This window comes from Lemur catta, chromosome 1 (genome assembly GCF_020740605.2).
Source record: "Lemur catta isolate mLemCat1 chromosome 1, mLemCat1.pri, whole genome shotgun sequence".
Lineage (NCBI taxonomy): Eukaryota > Metazoa > Chordata > Mammalia > Primates > Lemuridae > Lemur > Lemur catta.
The window spans coordinates 46393812-46411249 of NC_059128.1; positions in this window are offsets into that span (position 1 = coordinate 46393812).

Consider the following 17438-nt stretch of genomic DNA (forward strand, 5'->3'; position numbering starts at 1 on the left):
CTGTGTGACTAAGATTTCTGCTATCTCAAGAAAAGAGTGTGACATAGCATTCTAACAAAGTGAATCTGTATTCTTCTGCTACACTAATAGGTACTTTTACATTGTGCGATTCTTTATAAATTCTGTCAAAGTATCTTTCAACAAGAATACAAGAAGACATAGTTCCTCATTTGTGGTTTGTCACTTACGTTACTCTTGATGTGCAAATTATATCATTTCCAAAACTATACTTAAATATTCAGAAAAAAATGAAACCATGGGAGTTTCACAAAGTTAGCATTAAGAGCAATCAGAATATGGGTCACCAATCAAGTATAATGTGTCACTGACCTAACTGAATATCTTTCAGTTGCATATATCATTTCTCTACTAGCAAGTTATTACTTTTGATAAAGCATGGCCCTATTTTTGTAGTGCTGTTTTAAAATACAAGAACTCCTGAGTGGAAAAAATGCAATATCTATAATGAGAAGTTTATTATTATATTATTATCTTATCAGTGCAGCTGAGCCCAACAAGCATGCAAGACCTCTGAAATTTGAAGGAGGAGCTGAAAATGGAGCAGGAAATGCATCAGTGGTAATGACTGGGAGTCAGAAAACATGTTTTGCCTGCATGACGTTTTTCTGAGTATTGGCCTAGATACCTCCAGAGAAATTGCATAAAGAAAAATGCTACTAATTTTAAAACATTCACAATTACAGTGAGGATGGTGGTAGCATGGAGGATACAATAATAATAATTCAAATAGCAGTTCCCAGGCTGCAGTGCACAGAGTGCCTAACTCCAACAGAAAACTTTTAGTCTTGTTGGCTTGAAGAACCAGCAGACATGGTTTGGGGCAACAATCACTAAAAAGAAATCCCAGAAAAGAAAGAGACAGAGAGCTTCTGAAATTATCCCTCACTTTCCCATGGCCCATCACTATAATTCCATTTTTACTGAGACACCATATTTAAACTGCAAACTCATCAGATTATGTACAATGGTGCAAATAGTGAAGTACGCCAAAGTTTGTGAGTCAGATTGATGTTAGCTGTTGGGACAAATATTTCATTAATTCCTATTTAAGTTTTCACTATATAATGGCTTTTTTTCGCTAACATTGAATTTTTTCTGAGGTATATAGGAAACAATTTAAATTAGTTTGAATTTCAGGTTTGTACATGGACTAATAGGAGAAAATAAGAAGTCCAAATTGTTCTATTAATAGAAAAATATCCATTTACAACCAAATAAGTTTTACCAATATTCTACAAGGTGAGGTAATAGGTAAAACAAGAAAATATTATAAGCAGAACTTTTGACTATGTCTATAAAACATAAAGGGAAGAGCCATTTCATGGTGAGTTGCAGTTTTTTTATGTTCTATGTAATTAATTGCCACACAGTTATTTAGATCACTACACAGTAGATTTGATTCAACCCCTGTTATATTTATTAAAAGAATTATAGAGTAGTTTATGCAAAGGTGGTAATTTGGAAAAATGCAAAAAATATTTATATCAACTAGGGACCATTTCTATAGTTTAAGAAAGACGTTATTTTGTTGTTTTTGTAAATATGTTATTGTGTCTTTAAATTACAAATTTCAAAGGAGAAACCCTTTCCTAATTAGGTTATTAAAACTTCCTGAAATAAGAATTTAGAAACTCAAGTTTCAGGTACTTAAATAGTTGCAAAACAAGAAACAGAATCAGAGGCTTCCTCTGGAGGCCCGGTTTTCTGAAAAGAAGAAATTTCTAAAAAGAAAACAAAATATCTTTTTTAATAACTATTTTAATGTGTTTAATTATTTTATCATTATAAATGGACTTTAATCACCTGGATAAGCAATATCTAAACATTTTCTATTTTAAAATCCCTTAATAACAGAATTTAGAAAAATGTTTATGAGGCATTTTATTCCTTATGCCAGCAGCTAAAAGATTTTAGAAGCACCTAGAGGTCTGGAGATCCTAAACTACATGCAAAACATTACTGGAGAATCTGGAAATTAAAGGGATTTATTCCCTCTAGGCTACTTGAATGCTGCCTTCTCACAAATAAATGTTAAGATACTTTAACATACATTGCTTCCACTATTTCAGTCTTAGTTGCTAAATAACTTTATAATAAATAATTGACACCATGTTCTCTAACTGGCAGATCTGAAATTAAAAAAAAAACAAAATGATTGAAATAGAAGCTGGCTGAAAGCTCTTAATTAAGAAATTAGTGTCAAAGAGCAGATTTTTTTTTCTTAGCCACAGCCAGATTATCATTGTTTATATCTTCAGTTGATTTCTCTAATTTGTGTGTATGTACAGGTGGGTGCACGCACACACACACACAATACAAAAACAATTTCTTTAAAGATAACAGCTAAGATATAAAAAATTAATTTGCAAATCAAGTTAACTATCCAAATATTCTTTGAAACATATCACATTTCTTTCTTTACAAACATGCTATTTCAGAATACAAAAAGCTTCAAAGTGTGGAGTTTACAATAAATGTCATTCCTGATAGAAGAATTTCTATATTTTTCCACTGAGCCTGTTTTATCCTATGAAGAGAATTATTTTATGTTTCTTCACTATATTCAATTTATTTTGTATCTTCTACACTGAACCTAGGAGCATAAAAAGAAATGTAATTGCTTTATTCTTGTTTTATCCATTATCCTTCCTATATAATCTATGTATTATATGTTCTATATATTTATATTTTCCTTATTTAATATCTACCATTATATAATAAAAATGCTTATTAAATAAAAACATATCATCATGAATATTGTCAGACCAATATTATTTACACTATCCAAACATTTTTCAGAATAGAAAAATAAATTTATCACAGTAAAGATTTAAACAGAATATTCTGCTTGGACAGATTTTGTTAATCTGTTAATAATAGTTTGTGTAGAGCTTAGTTTGATTTTCAATGAGCAATGAAGGAACAGAAAACCCGCAGGGCTTTACTAAGGTTTTGGTGATATGACACAACTGTTATTAGGTATAATAATGTTAGTTTTCTTTGTTTGATCTCATCATGAATTGGCTTTCATTTTATTTAACAATATATTATTCACAGCCATTATTTTCTAAATGCCTTAGTTTATCTTATGTTTATATTTAATAAACTGGGAATTATAGATAAATGATAAACTTGCATAATGAAGGGGTGCATTCTTGTAAAGATCCCATATGATAAAATAAAATCATTGGATATATTTTCTTACTTAGTATTTTATTTTAAGTTAACCGATTTTATCCTTATTTAAATGAGATCTTTTATACCAAACACTTTTACATATTTATTTTTAGAACACCAAAATGATGTAATTTCCATGCAAATAAAATTATGAAATAATAAAATTTTTTAAAAATGTCATGCTGAAATGTGAATTACCTGGAGTCTCTTCCTGTAATGATCAGACTGATTCTATTTTAAACTCTTCATCTCCTCTCTCCCACCATTACTTCCTTGCTGTCTACATAATGGGGAATTAATATATGCTTTTTTCAAAAATTGCAAGTCAGGGAAGAAATCATCCAACATAACCATTGAACATTGGGTATTTTTGGATCCACATAAGCAAAAAATAATAACAAATCTACAAGATAATTTGACAGTTTAGCATGTTTTATTTGTTTTCAATAAGACATTCAGTCCGTCTGCCCAGTTTCTCCAATTAAAAGTAACTTTTATACCAATTTTGTAGCAGCATCTTTTTTACAGTAAAGTGAATAGACCAAATGAGTTCAATAAATTTTTAGTAAATTTGTTTTCTTATTTTTCTTAAGTAAATTTAGAAAGGTTCTTCAAAAAATTAGTGAGATATATAAATAGCCACAATGAGAAAATAATCCCAAGCAATACCCACATATATCATCAGAATACCTGCTTGGGAAATTCTGTCCCAGTATATAAGTTTCTTCTTTAATAAAACAAAATCTGCAATTTTTGATAAATTTTCTCTCATAAATTGAAAAAAATAAATTTATTCAAATGTAAATAATGTCAGTGCTATGACACTTTGTCATCAGACTGTGAGTAGTGAAATATAAAAGACTATATTCTTTTTTTTTTTTTTAATTTCAGCTCTTCATGGGGGTACAAAAGCTCAGGTTATATACATTGTCCATGTCTCGCCCATCACCCTGAGTCAGAGCCTCAAGTGTGTCCATTCTCCAGACAGTGCACCTGGCACTCACCATGTAGTCATACCTCCATCCCCTCCCCCCACCCCCTACCTCCCCGAGTCAGCACCTTCAAGCATGACCATTCCCCAGACGGTGCGCAACACACTCATCATGTAGGCATACACCCATCCCCTCCCCCCACCCCCCATCTCAGTCTGATATCCAATTGGTATCCTTCCCCGATGTGCATTTAGGTGATGATCAGGGAAACCAATTTTCTGGTGAGTACATGTGATGCTTGTTTTCCCATTCTTTGGATACTTCACTTAATATAATGGGTTCCAACTCTCTCCAGGAGAACCAAAGAGATGTCGTATCACCGTTATTTCTTATAGCTGAGTAATACTCCATGGTATACATATACCACAGTTTACTAATCCATTCGTGGATTGATGGGCACTTGAGTTGTTGCCACATCTTTGCAATTGTGAATTGTGCTGCTATAAACATTTGGGTACAGGTGTCTTTGTTATAGAATGACTTTTGTTCTTCTGGGTAGATGCCCAATAATGGGATTGCTGGATCGAATGGTAGGTCTACTTGAATCTGTTTAAGGTATTTCCATAATGCTTTCCACAGGGGTTGCACTAGTTTGCAGTCCCACCAGCAGTGTATGAGTGTTCCTGTCTCTCCGCATATTCTTAATCTTATAAATTCATTAAATCCTAAAATTTCCTTGTATTCAGGTTGAGGATTCCAAATATTCTGTCAACTTCCTGTAAACCAAATTGTTGAATTTTGAATTTTATCCTCTATTTTTTTTATTCTACCCCTTCCTTCCTCACTGTTTTACCAAAAACAAAGCAAAACAAACAAACAAACAAACAAACAAATAAATAAATAAATAAATAAATAAATAAATAAAAAAGGAAAATAAATGTACTGGGAGTAGAATCTGGAAAATTACTATTGAAATCCCCCAGCTTTGGTTTGAGAAAGATTTCACTGCTTACTAGCTGCATGGATTGTTTGGGCAGGTTACTTAATTTCAGTGACAGTTTTTGCTTGGTTTTGATTTTGCTTGAAAAGTTGATAAATTGGTACAACTTTACTTTGAAAGTGTTAAGATGATTAAATGTATATAAAAGGACCAGTATAGTGAACCACATTTGGCATTTATTCAATATTTATCCTTAATAGTACTAATAAAAATTATTTTCATATACTCTGTTTTTATTTACAGTCATTTATGGCAATTAAGATGAGAATCATAAATTGAATGTTGGAGCCCAAACCAACAGCTTGGTGAGTCAGATAATACCCAATTCCTGATGGACAGCTCAGGTTGTATGGTAATTTAATGAATCATGATTAAGTATTCAGTTTCTACTATGGCCAAGAGATTTTTCCTAAAAGGAGAGTAATTATCTGCAGAGGATGGCATCATTGGATCTGATGGATCATATAGCCCAAGTGGTACAGCAGCTTGTACAGTAGCTGGACCTGTTGCATAACCTTCTCTTGTTCTAGGATACACTCAAAACTAGCAGCTTTTTGGATCACATGGTAAATAGGCAAGGATAACGTACTGAAGTGAGAAATATGCTGCCTTCAAGATCCAAAGAGGTCCACTAAGCATTGTGCCTCCACTGGTTGAGGAAGAGATAGACACAAAAACTATCCTTCATCTTGGAAGAAATATCGCGACATGCCCACACCACTGGACCCCTAGATATTTCACTGTACAAGAAGGCCTCTGCATTTTTGAAGAATTTACTCATTACACTCTAGTCTTGCAGTAAGTCTAGAGTAGTTGCTATTTCTTGCTTACTAGATCCAATAGACATAACATCATCAATATAATGGACCAGTGTGTTATCTATGGAGGAGAAAGGCAATCAATAGCCCTGCAAACCAAATTGTGATATAAGAATGGAGAGTTGCTATACCCATGAAGTAGTACAGTAAAAGTGTATTGCTGGCCTTGCCAGCTGAAAGAAAACTGATTCTAGTGGTCTTTACTAACAGATGTGGAGAAAAGAGCATTTGCCAGGTACCAGAAGATGTGTTAATTTCCTCAAGTTATGAAACTATGTCTGGTACAGTAGTTACAATTGGAATTACAGTCCAATTAAATTTATGATAATTGACTGTCATTCTCCAATACTCACCTGTCTTCTGTACGGGCCAAATAGGCAAGTTGAATGGGGCTATGGTAGGAATTGCCATCCCTGCATCTTTCAAGTCCCTGATAGTGGCACTAATGTCTTCAATCTCTCCAGGAATGTGGTCTTGCTTTTGGTGTCCTATTTTCCTATGTAGAGGCAGTTTTAATGGCTTCCACTTAGCCTTTCCCACCAAAGCTTTCCCTCCACAGGTCAGGTAACAAATGCAAAACTTCTGCCAGCTACTAAATATGTCTATTCTAATTATGCATTCCAGAACAGGGAAAATTACGTAATGATAGATTCAGGGCTTACTGGGCCCACTGTGATATAGACTTGAGCTAAAACTCCATTGATCACTTGACCTCCATGAATACACTCCTCTGACTGCTGGACCACAGTGATGTTTTGAGTCTCCTAGAATTAGTGTCTGTTCAGAGCCAATGTCCAGTAGACCCCAGAATTCTGATTATTTTCTTTTCCCCAATGCACAATTATCCTGGTAAAGGGCCATAGGTCCCTTAGGGTAAGGCTAGGTAAAAATTTACCAGTATAAATTTCTGGTAGTTTACTGGGATCCTTCCTCAAGGGGAACTAGCATCCCCTTAATTCAGGGGATTCTGGGTCTGTAAACTGGCTTGAGTCTATAATTGATTGAGAGGATACATGATTCTCTGTTTTCATAAATCAGGTTAGACTTTTGTTCTCTTGACCTGGAACCTTTCTGCTTATACAGATCAAGAAATAATTTAGTAGGCTCTCTATCTATTCCCACATATGTTCCCCAGATTTCTGTGTCTCTAAATTACAAAACTCAAGTAATGCTCTTGAAAGACAGCACACATTCTCATGGGTCATATTTTGTCCTTCACCTTAGGGACCTGCTGGGACTTGAGTCTAATTAAAGGTCTAGAAGCAAAAAGAAGTGGTGAGTGGGTGCTGAGGAGAATCAAATCGGTCTTGTCTTGTATGGTAGCTGTCTCAGTCAGACCACTACATTTTCTTTAAGCAAAACATGGTTAATCCCCTCAGATGGAGCTGAAAAGTCTGCTAGCATTGGGTATTAAGAGGCTTCTTTCTCTGGGGGTGGGGATGCCTCTTCCACTGGAAAAGAAGGCATCAGAATTTAGCAGTTCAATGTCCTCAGTTTCATCAGGGTCTTCCGCATGCCCCTATTCTAATTAACAGGATCCCTTATTTCCCAATCAGTGCCCCTAACTTCAGTAGTAGACACTCTGCATGCTGGGAGATCAACTTGCTTTGTAATTCAATGAATCTCCAGCTGCGATTTTGTGTTTGATTTTCAGCAGTCTCAGCCCTATAGTTACAGGAGATAAGGGTCTTCTTTAGAGCACACATAGAAGTTTCAGGTCATTTATGTGGTGCTTGAGCTGGGAATTCAAATCCCTGAGCTCATCCTTTCATTTCATCATTTTGTCTAGTAACATTAGTAGCAACCAGCCAACTTCATTATATTCATTAGATTTCCAAAAATGTTTGAAAGTGTATATGCAGTCACTCAGATACTTGTTTCTTACACGTGGTTGCTTAGGCATATCTACTGGAGATATTTTGTATATCTCCATTGCCAGATCAGGCCACAGACTATCAATGTTCTCTTTACTACTGAAGATAGAATCATTATAGTATTTAAGTCTAATCAGATGGGGAGCCAATTACAGAAACCCTATAACCAATTCATCACACCCATCCTTTAAATTATGCTCTTCTAAAACCACTCTTGGTATTAAAACTCATTGTTAGTCTGAATTCTCTATAAAAACATGCATGCGCGCGTGCGCACACACACACACACACACACACACACACACACACACACACGCACAGAGGGAAGAAGAGCAAGAGAAAGAGAAGTGTCTCACATGAGAAGTCCAACATATGCAGTTGCCAAGCTGGAGACACAAGAAAGCCAACAGTATACTTTCAGTCCAAGTCCAAAGGACTGAGATCCAGTAGAGCCAATGGTTTAAGTAGTATACATTCCAGACCAGATCTGAGGGCCTGAGAACTAGAAAGTCTGGTATTGTAAGTTCTAGTCTGAGTACAAGTCTGAAGGGAAGAGAAGACCAATGTCCCATTTCCAAAACAAGCAAAGACAGAAAATTCTTTCTTATTCAGGCTTTCATTATATTCAGGCTTTTAACAGATTGGATGAAGCTCACCCACATTGAAGAGAGCAATCTGCTTCATTCAGTTTATAAATTTTCAGTGTTAATCTAATCCAGAAACAACCTCACAGGCACACCGAGAAATAATATTTAACAAAATATTTGGGTGCTCCAAGGCCCAGTCAAGTTGGCATATAAGTTTAACCATCACACATTGCATGATTATAAATCTATAAAAACCTTACTGAGTTTTCTTTAGAAACTTTGGAGATCACAGGGCACTAGAACAAACATTTACATTACTGAAAAAAGGAAGAAGATTTCTTAATTCAGGCTGTAACCTTAAAAGAAGGAGGCAAACAGAGATATTTTCAAATATATTAAAATTGGGGGAAACATTATCAGCAGATCTGCACTAGAAGAGAAACAAGAGAAAGTTCTTTAGGCTGAAAAAATAATTTTTTTATCTTAATTTCTTTAGACATGACTCTTTGAAACAAAAACTTTCAAATTTAGTTTTTGGAAATATATATATGGGATATACTTATGCATATATATGGCTTATGGAAACTATAGCATAATAAATTGGCAAATATACCTGTGGCATTGCAAGTCTTCTACATTTAATCAATACAAAAGAATAAAAAATAAAAGACATAGTGGTATTGTTGGATCAAATGGTACGTGTACTTTTAGTTCTTTGAGGAATCTCCATGATGTTTTCTACAGGAGTTGTACTAATTTGTGGTCCAACCAACAGTGTAGAAACATTCCTTTCTCTACGTATCCATTGCCAGCATCTATTGGTTTTGGACTTTTTAATAAAAGCCATTCTAAGTGAGGTAAGGTGGTATCTCATTGTGGTTTTAATTTGTGTTTCCCTGATGATTAGTGACGTAGAGCATTTTTTCATATGTTTATTGGCCATTTGTCTTTCTTCTTTTGAGGAGCTTCTGTTCATGTCTTTTGCCCACTTTTTAATAGGGTTGTTTATTTTTTTTCCTTGCTGATTTGCTTGAGTTATTTGTAAATTTTGGATATTAGCCCTTTATCAGGTGTATAGCTTGCAAATATTTTCTCCTATTCTGTAGGTTGTCTGTTTGCTCTGTTGATTCTTTCCTGAGCCATGAAGAAGCTTTTTAGTTTAATCAAATCCTATTTATTAATTTTTGTTGTTGCCATGATTGTCATTGAGGTCTTAGTCGTAGATTCTCTGCCTCCTAACCCGATATCTAGAAGAGTTTTCCCTACATTTTCCTCTAGAATTCCTATGGTTTCATGCCTTAGATTTAAGTCTTTTTATCCATCTCAAATTCATTTTTGTGAGTAGTGAGAGGTAGGGGTCCTGTTTCATTCTTCTGCATGTGGCTATCCAGTTTTTCCAGCACCATTTCTTGAATAGGGCTTCTTTTCCCCAGTGTATGTTGTTGTCTGCTTTGTCAAAGATCAGTTCGTTGTAGGTAGGTGGTTTTATATTTAGACATAAAACAAATAAAATGATATAACTAAATCCAAACACATCAATAATAATATTAAATATTAATGAAGTATACATTCAATTTAAATAAGCAGAGATTTCCTGAATGGATAAAAATGCACGTCTGAACTATGTGCTGTCTATAAGAAATTCAACTTGAAATCTAAAAACACTGCTAGTAAATGAAAGAAAAAAGATACCAGGCAAACAAAGACAATAAGAAGGCTACATTAATCTCAGACCAATTAGACTTCCAGATAAGTATTGAGACTGCACCACTCCCTCAGTAATCAAAAGGGAAAGTTGACATAATCAGTATAGTTATAAAAGATTTGAGAATATCAATCAAAACTATTCCCAACTATAACAGAATATAGTTGAACATGAAACATGCCCTAAGACAGCCCTTATCTTGGGCCAAAAGATGAATCTCAATAAATTTAAAAAGATCATACCGTGTAGGTTATCTTATGAACATGGAAGTGGAGGTGACTGCTAAGGGGTATGGGTTTCTTTTGGGGATAATGAGAGTGTTCTAAAATTTATTGTGATGGTTGCACAACTCTGTGAATATATTTAAGGCCATTGAATATAATTAAAGCCACTGAATTCTAAAAAAAAAATGCTATTTTGAAAACCTCCAACTATTTGGAATTTAAATAATTATAAATAATTAGTGTGTAAAACAAAATCATAAAGGAGATTCAAATATTTGTAACTATACAGTAATAAAAATAAAATATATTGAAATTTTCCAAAGACAAAGCAATGCTTAGCAGAAACATACAGTTTTAAATGTTATAAAATATGGTGTTAACACAATAACAACAATACAATGATGTCTCATATTTAAATGCCAATGTAACTAAGTAACTTCATTTTTCAAAAGAAAAACCTTCAGGTGTGGGGAAATTTTAAATACTCATTTAGATAACTAAATAACTTCTATTACAGGTTGCAAATTGGACTTGTATAATTATTTTTCACATTTTTCTATAGTATTCTTCAGTTTATTTATATCTTGCTTTACTGAAACATAATTTGAGGTGGCATATAAACATACATAGTACAACTTTCTTTGTAGCTTTAGGGCAGACCCAACATTTTCAGGGCTGTTCTGCTACACAGCAATGAAGTACTCTGGAACACATGATTTAAATTTTACTGCTAGTCTTCCATAAGATAGAGGAAATTTCACAGAACTAAGTAATTGCCAGAAAAACAACATAATCAGTGTCTGGAGCCCAAATTAGGATAAAAGCAGTAAAATTGGAGAAAGGAGAGTTGCTCTGAGGTAAATGAAGAGAGAAAGCCTGGTCTCACCCTCTTCTCCCACAAAGATGAAGAATCTGAATAGCTAAAGGAATCCATATTTGTAGCGCCTGCCAGCCTACAGCAGATGCAAACACAGATACTCTCTAGGAGGAAAGTAAACCTGGAGGAAGTTTCCAAGTTTTCCACACATCAGGATAGACTAAACATACAATTATAAACAAAGATCTTCAAAATGGTAGTGAAACAAATAACCACAAATGAGAATTAATAGATAAGAATAGAGCTTGAGCCCATCCTCTGAAGTGAGGTATCACAAGAATGGAAGAATAGGCACCACATGTACTCGCCATCAAACTGGCACTGACTGATCAACACTAAGGTGCTCACACAGTTGTACTATTCTTTGTGGGTTGGGGGTTGACGGTGGGTAAACTCACAACTAATGGACATAGTGAGCGTTGTAGGGGGGAAAGGGCACGCCTCAAATCATGCTTTGGATGTGGCAAAGTCATAACATGTAACCAAAATGTTTGTACCCCCAGAATATCCTGAAATAAAACAAAAAATCAAACAGAATTATAGACTCATAAGAGTTTCAAATATAAAAAGTATCAAAAGCAATCTAAAATATACATTAAATGTTCAATCAAATAAAAATTTGAAGCAGAAAAATGAATGATCAATGAAAGGCAATTAAAAATGGTCAGGATTTTTTTTTAAAGAATCAAATAAAAAATTCCATAATAAAAGTACAGTTGAAAATGAAAATACCGCTTAGATACTTTAGAGAATTTAAAAAATGTAAACTATCACAGAATGCAATCAATATAGGTAGACATGGAGATGTATATTAAGTACATTTTAATGCATATGAAGTATTGAATGAAAAATTCTAATGTATATCTAATAAAACTATCTGGAGAGAGTGGAAAATAGAATAAGAGCAAAGGCAAAATTTAAAATATCATAGCTGTGCATTTTTCAGGTCATAAAAAAGATGTGTAGGTGGAAACTGGAAGCACAGTGTATTAAAAAAATAAAATCCACACTTTGATACATTGACATGGAGGCGTATAATATCAAGTAAAATAGAGATGATCTTAAAAGCATCCAGAGAAAAAAGACAGGTCTCTTAACAACTGAACAACAACCAGACTTACAGAAAGCATCATAAAAATAAAAGGGAAGCTAGAATAGAGTAGATAATATCTTCAAAGTGCTGAGGTTAGTCAACCATTTATTATCTACAAAGAAAAGCTATCTTTTACAAGTTAGAGTAAAACAAAGATATTTCTAAATTAAAAAGTATAGAGAATTTAGCATAAATGTCCTGTACCACAGATAATTCTAGTACTTTGTTAATCCCAACCATCAATTTACTGCATATTTCAGAGTTCCTACTATGTGCTTTTCTAGGTCCTGAAAATATAAACAAAATCCTTCCTTTTATTATATTTACATTCTCATTTGTGAGATGGATGAACAAAAAATAAGTAAATGAGTAAAAATGAATGAATACATACGAACATATACATAATATATAAAAGACACATATGTTAGAAGATAATAAGAAAAATAAATCAGAGAAGAAATTATGGCATGCATGGGGTAGGGTTGTGATTTTCAATAAAAGAGGAAAACTCATTGAGAAATATTTGAGTCAACACTTCATAAAGAGGGAGCTCTGTGAATAAGTAAAGAAAAAGCATTTCAAGCACAGGGAAAAACAGATGAAAAAATTTCAACACAGGAGCATGTGCTGTCTTTTGAGAAACAGTGATGAGGTCAAAATAGTCAGAGAAGATGAGGGCAAAGTAGTAAATGAAGAAGGATGGAAATCCTGCAGCTGTTCTGTAGTCCTCTTTAGGGATTTTAACTTTTAATGTGATTAAGATGGGAAGCCTTTGTAAAGTTTTGGGTAGAGAAACTTACATACATGATCTGAGTGTAGTTGATTAGTTTAGCTGCTTTATTGACAACAGAGATAGAGAGAAAAAGAAAAAAAGGAAGGAGGAGAAAGGGAAAAATGAAAGGGGGAAAGGAGAAGGAAGGGAAGGAGAATAATAATAATAAAAAAGGGGAGAAATGAGAGAGGGGAAGATGTAAGGAGTGGGGGAAGGAGATGGAAGGAGCAACCAGCCAAGAGTCTATTGCAATAATTACAGCAAAAAGTGATTTCAACTTATGCTAGAATGGTGGCAATGGAAGAAATTAAGTATTGGTTGGTCTGTGAAAGTAAAATCATCAGAAATTGCTGAGAGATACCTGAGAAGCATGAGAAAAAAATTAGATAACCTGAAGTTTTTTGGTCTGAGCAACTGTAAGAAAGTTGCCATTTGTTGAAATAAAGTCTCATAGAGAAAACGATTTTGGAGAAATATCAGAGCTTGGATTCGGAGCTGTTAACTCTGAGATGCTTATTATATATCCAAGCAGAGATTTAGAATAAGTAGATGGGCATATTAGTTTGGAATGCAGAGAAGAGTTCCTGGCTGGAGAAGGAATATGGGAATCATTATCAGATGAGGAGAAACTAAATTAATTCAAGAGAATTAGTGAAGATAGAGAATAGAAGAGCTACAACCAGTGAACATTTGATTTGAAAATTTAGATGCTGTGTAAATGCCAATATATTTGAATATTTAAATCAAGAAAGAAAAAGTCCTGCAAAACAAAAATTACCAAAATGAACACATTAAGCCGAATATATGAGTAAAAATATAAAAGAAAGTACAAAAATGTCTATAGTAGTAGTATTCATGAAATTCACACACTGAAATAATCCACAAACTGATCCACATTTGGTACATTTACATAATACAATATCATACAGCAATGAAAATTAGCAAAATAATGCAAGATACAGCAGCTTATGTGGACTTCACAAACATCATGTTCAGTAATAGAGGCCCAACCTGTACTGAATGATTCCATTTTTGTAAAGTTCATGGGCACACAAAACTAAACTATTAATACCATTACAAATATTAGAATATTTGTCTCCTGTGTGGGCTGATAATAACAAGAAATGGTGGTAATGATTTATCCTTTGATCTGAGGTTAATTACTCAAGTTTTTATAGATTGTAATCATTCGTCGGACGCTTTGTAATTTTGTGCACTTTTAACGTTAAACTTCTGAAAAATTATTTTCAATTATTAAAAAATCAAAAACAAGTAATGAAAAATAACCAGAAATATACTATAATTGTAATGTGTGGAGACTAACTTATGACTTCTTAAAACATTCTATAAATCTTCCAAGATTAAATAGAGTTTATAGTGGTATAATTCTGGTATGTTAAGAAAAAGACCATAGGTACAGAGTAGGAGATGTAAGAATACTATAATGTACACTATTCTGGCAAGAGGTACACTAAAAGCCTTGACTTCAGCATGATACAATTAATTGATGTAAAAAAAAAAAAAAACCCTTGTACCCTGTAAATTTTTAAAAATTTAATAAAAAAGAGGAGTATCAGTAGATAAAATGGGAAAGTGAAACATACAATCTGGTTGCAGAAAATAACTTTATAAGAAAAAGACAAACCCAGAAATAATTGACATAATGATAAAGTTGACTACATATACTTTGAAAATGTCTGAATAAACAAAATCAAAACATAATATACATATAGGGAAAATATTTGCAAATTATGATAGATAAATATTCTCACTAAAACAAATATTAACCACTCTTCAGAAGAATATTTAAAAACTGTAGAGTCCTCAGTAAAAGAATGCAAGTATCTTTTGAATATTACAGAAGATTCTCAATTTCACTTATTATTAATTTTCAGATTCTTCCAATTTCTTATTTTATAATAAGCAGGTATTTCCCATATAATGTGAGAACATTTTAATACAACTATAAAATTTTTATTTTAATAAGATTTATAATTTGAATCTTGCTGTGCTTGGAAAATTTTCCATTAAAATTTGCTATTACACTGTACAATTCCTGAAGGTAGAAGTCCTTTTATTTTATCCGGAGAAAGCTCAAAAGGCATTGCTTTCAACTTTGTAAACTTCAACAAATTGTACGACATTTCATTTTGCAACACTGCCCACACAAACACACACACCTGCGCTAAACAACATTTATGCCTACTACCTGTGATGCATGTAGATGTAGTCTGGTCTATCCTATTCCATCCCTTCCATCCTATCCTCTTCTATTCTAGCCCATCCTACTCTGATTTATTAAAATAAATGCGAATCTCAAGGCACTGAATTGATGTCATCGGACTATGATTCACAGTTTTAAAAACATTGCTCTAGCAGGTGCTGAATGGGCTATATTTAGTTGAAAAAAAATAGAGAAACATAATTTTGGGGATAGAATAAGGATATTATTATTTATGCCCATTCCATTTGAAAGCCTAATATAGAAAAGTACAGCTGTGATTGAAATATTCTACAGCAGTATCAGTTTTGCACCCAACCTTTTGTGTCAATGAATATATAACTGACTTAGATTATACTTCAGTGATATAAATGAGTACTTTCTGAAAAAATTATGTGCAGAATTATCTACCTTTTTTAAAGAGATAACATTTTTAAAACTTATGTCACTCTTTAGAGAGCAGAAATGCAGAGTTTCAAGTGTATGCATCTTTCGTAGGAAACAATGATAATATTTTCATGTTAATGGTCCAAATAAATGAACACATAAAGCTTCTTCAGAATCCTGCCTTGGATTTTCACAGTGCAATCTCTGAATTACAAATAAAAGTTAGCATTAATGCAATTCAATAGGACAGTGCCAAATGGTTTTTCTTTTCTAAAAACACAAAGTGAATTCCTTTACTTCCCTTCCTGTCACTAAAATGATAGAAGTAATGACTTTCTTACTGTACATCTCAACATTAAAATTATTCCTATGCTTTTAGCTCTCTTATGCCAATTTTGAAGTTGCCATGGTTTAAAGTTTTTAGCGGTTCCCTCTTGGCCATTTCCTACTTTTCTGTTACTACAAGAAATAATATTAATCTGAATATAAATTGGAAATGTCATCCTCATTTCAGCCTTATATTATTGAAAATGCTATGAAAATATTAACTTATTATTGAGGGAATTTGTTTCTCATAGCATTAGAAAAATAGTGGTTACATTAGTAAATTTAGCTTAAAAATTAAATGGGATTATGCATGAAGCCATAACTACTTCATATAATGATGGGATAAAGAAAGGCAAGCTGTAAACACCATAGTGAGGCAAGTAGATATTATGTCTGTGAGAGTTAGTTTTTATTGCATAAATAAATGTTATGAAAATATGATTTAAAATGACTTGAGAAATTTTTTAATAACAATAAATGTCTTATATTAAAATCATCATATAAGATAAGGCTTTGGTAACAGAATAGATAGGTTTAATGAAGGTTACTTTTTAGGAATCTATGAAATTCTGTATTTTGCTGTTTTTGACATATGTCTCCTTTTTTTTAACTTTGAAGAATGTCAAACCTGTAGAAAAGTTGTAGTAAAAGTCAAATTTGAATAACAACCATCTACCGCTAGATTCACCAATTGTTAACTTTTGGCACATTCATTTTCTCTTTCTCTTTTGCTAACTATTCAAAAGTAAATTACCAGCATGATGCCATTCATTCCAAAATATTCGATCATGTATTTTCTAAGATCAGGGACAATCTCCTTCATAACCACTTATTCCCTCTTTCACACCAAGGAATTTAACTTTGATAGAGTAATATTATATGATATGCAGTCCATATTTAAATTCCCTAATAGTCCATAAAATTAGCTGCTACTCTCACTGTAGTTAGGATTCGACCAAGAATTACATGTTCTATCTGGTTGCATGTATCTTTAGTCTTTAATTCTCTTAACTTCCATGACATTGATATTTTTAAAGAGTTCAGGCTGTTTGATTGTAAAATGCTCCACAATCTAAATCTGTCTTTCTGTTATCTTGTGATCATGCTTAAATTAAACGTTTACAAAGAACATCACAATAATGATGTATTCATTCTTCCTCAGTATGTATATCAGGAGACATGTCCAGTTAATAGGAACTCTAGTTAGTTAATCTGTTGTGTGATATTAATATTTCAGACGATATGAGTACCTGCTTCCCAGTAACTACTCACACAATGGCTTAGCATCTATTTATGGATACTTGTCTAAATCAGTTTTTTACATTGGTGTCTGTAAATTGGAGATTTGTCAATTACATTATATTTTCTATATTTATCAGTTTACATCCTTTGGTCAAAACAAACCATCCCCAACCACACATTT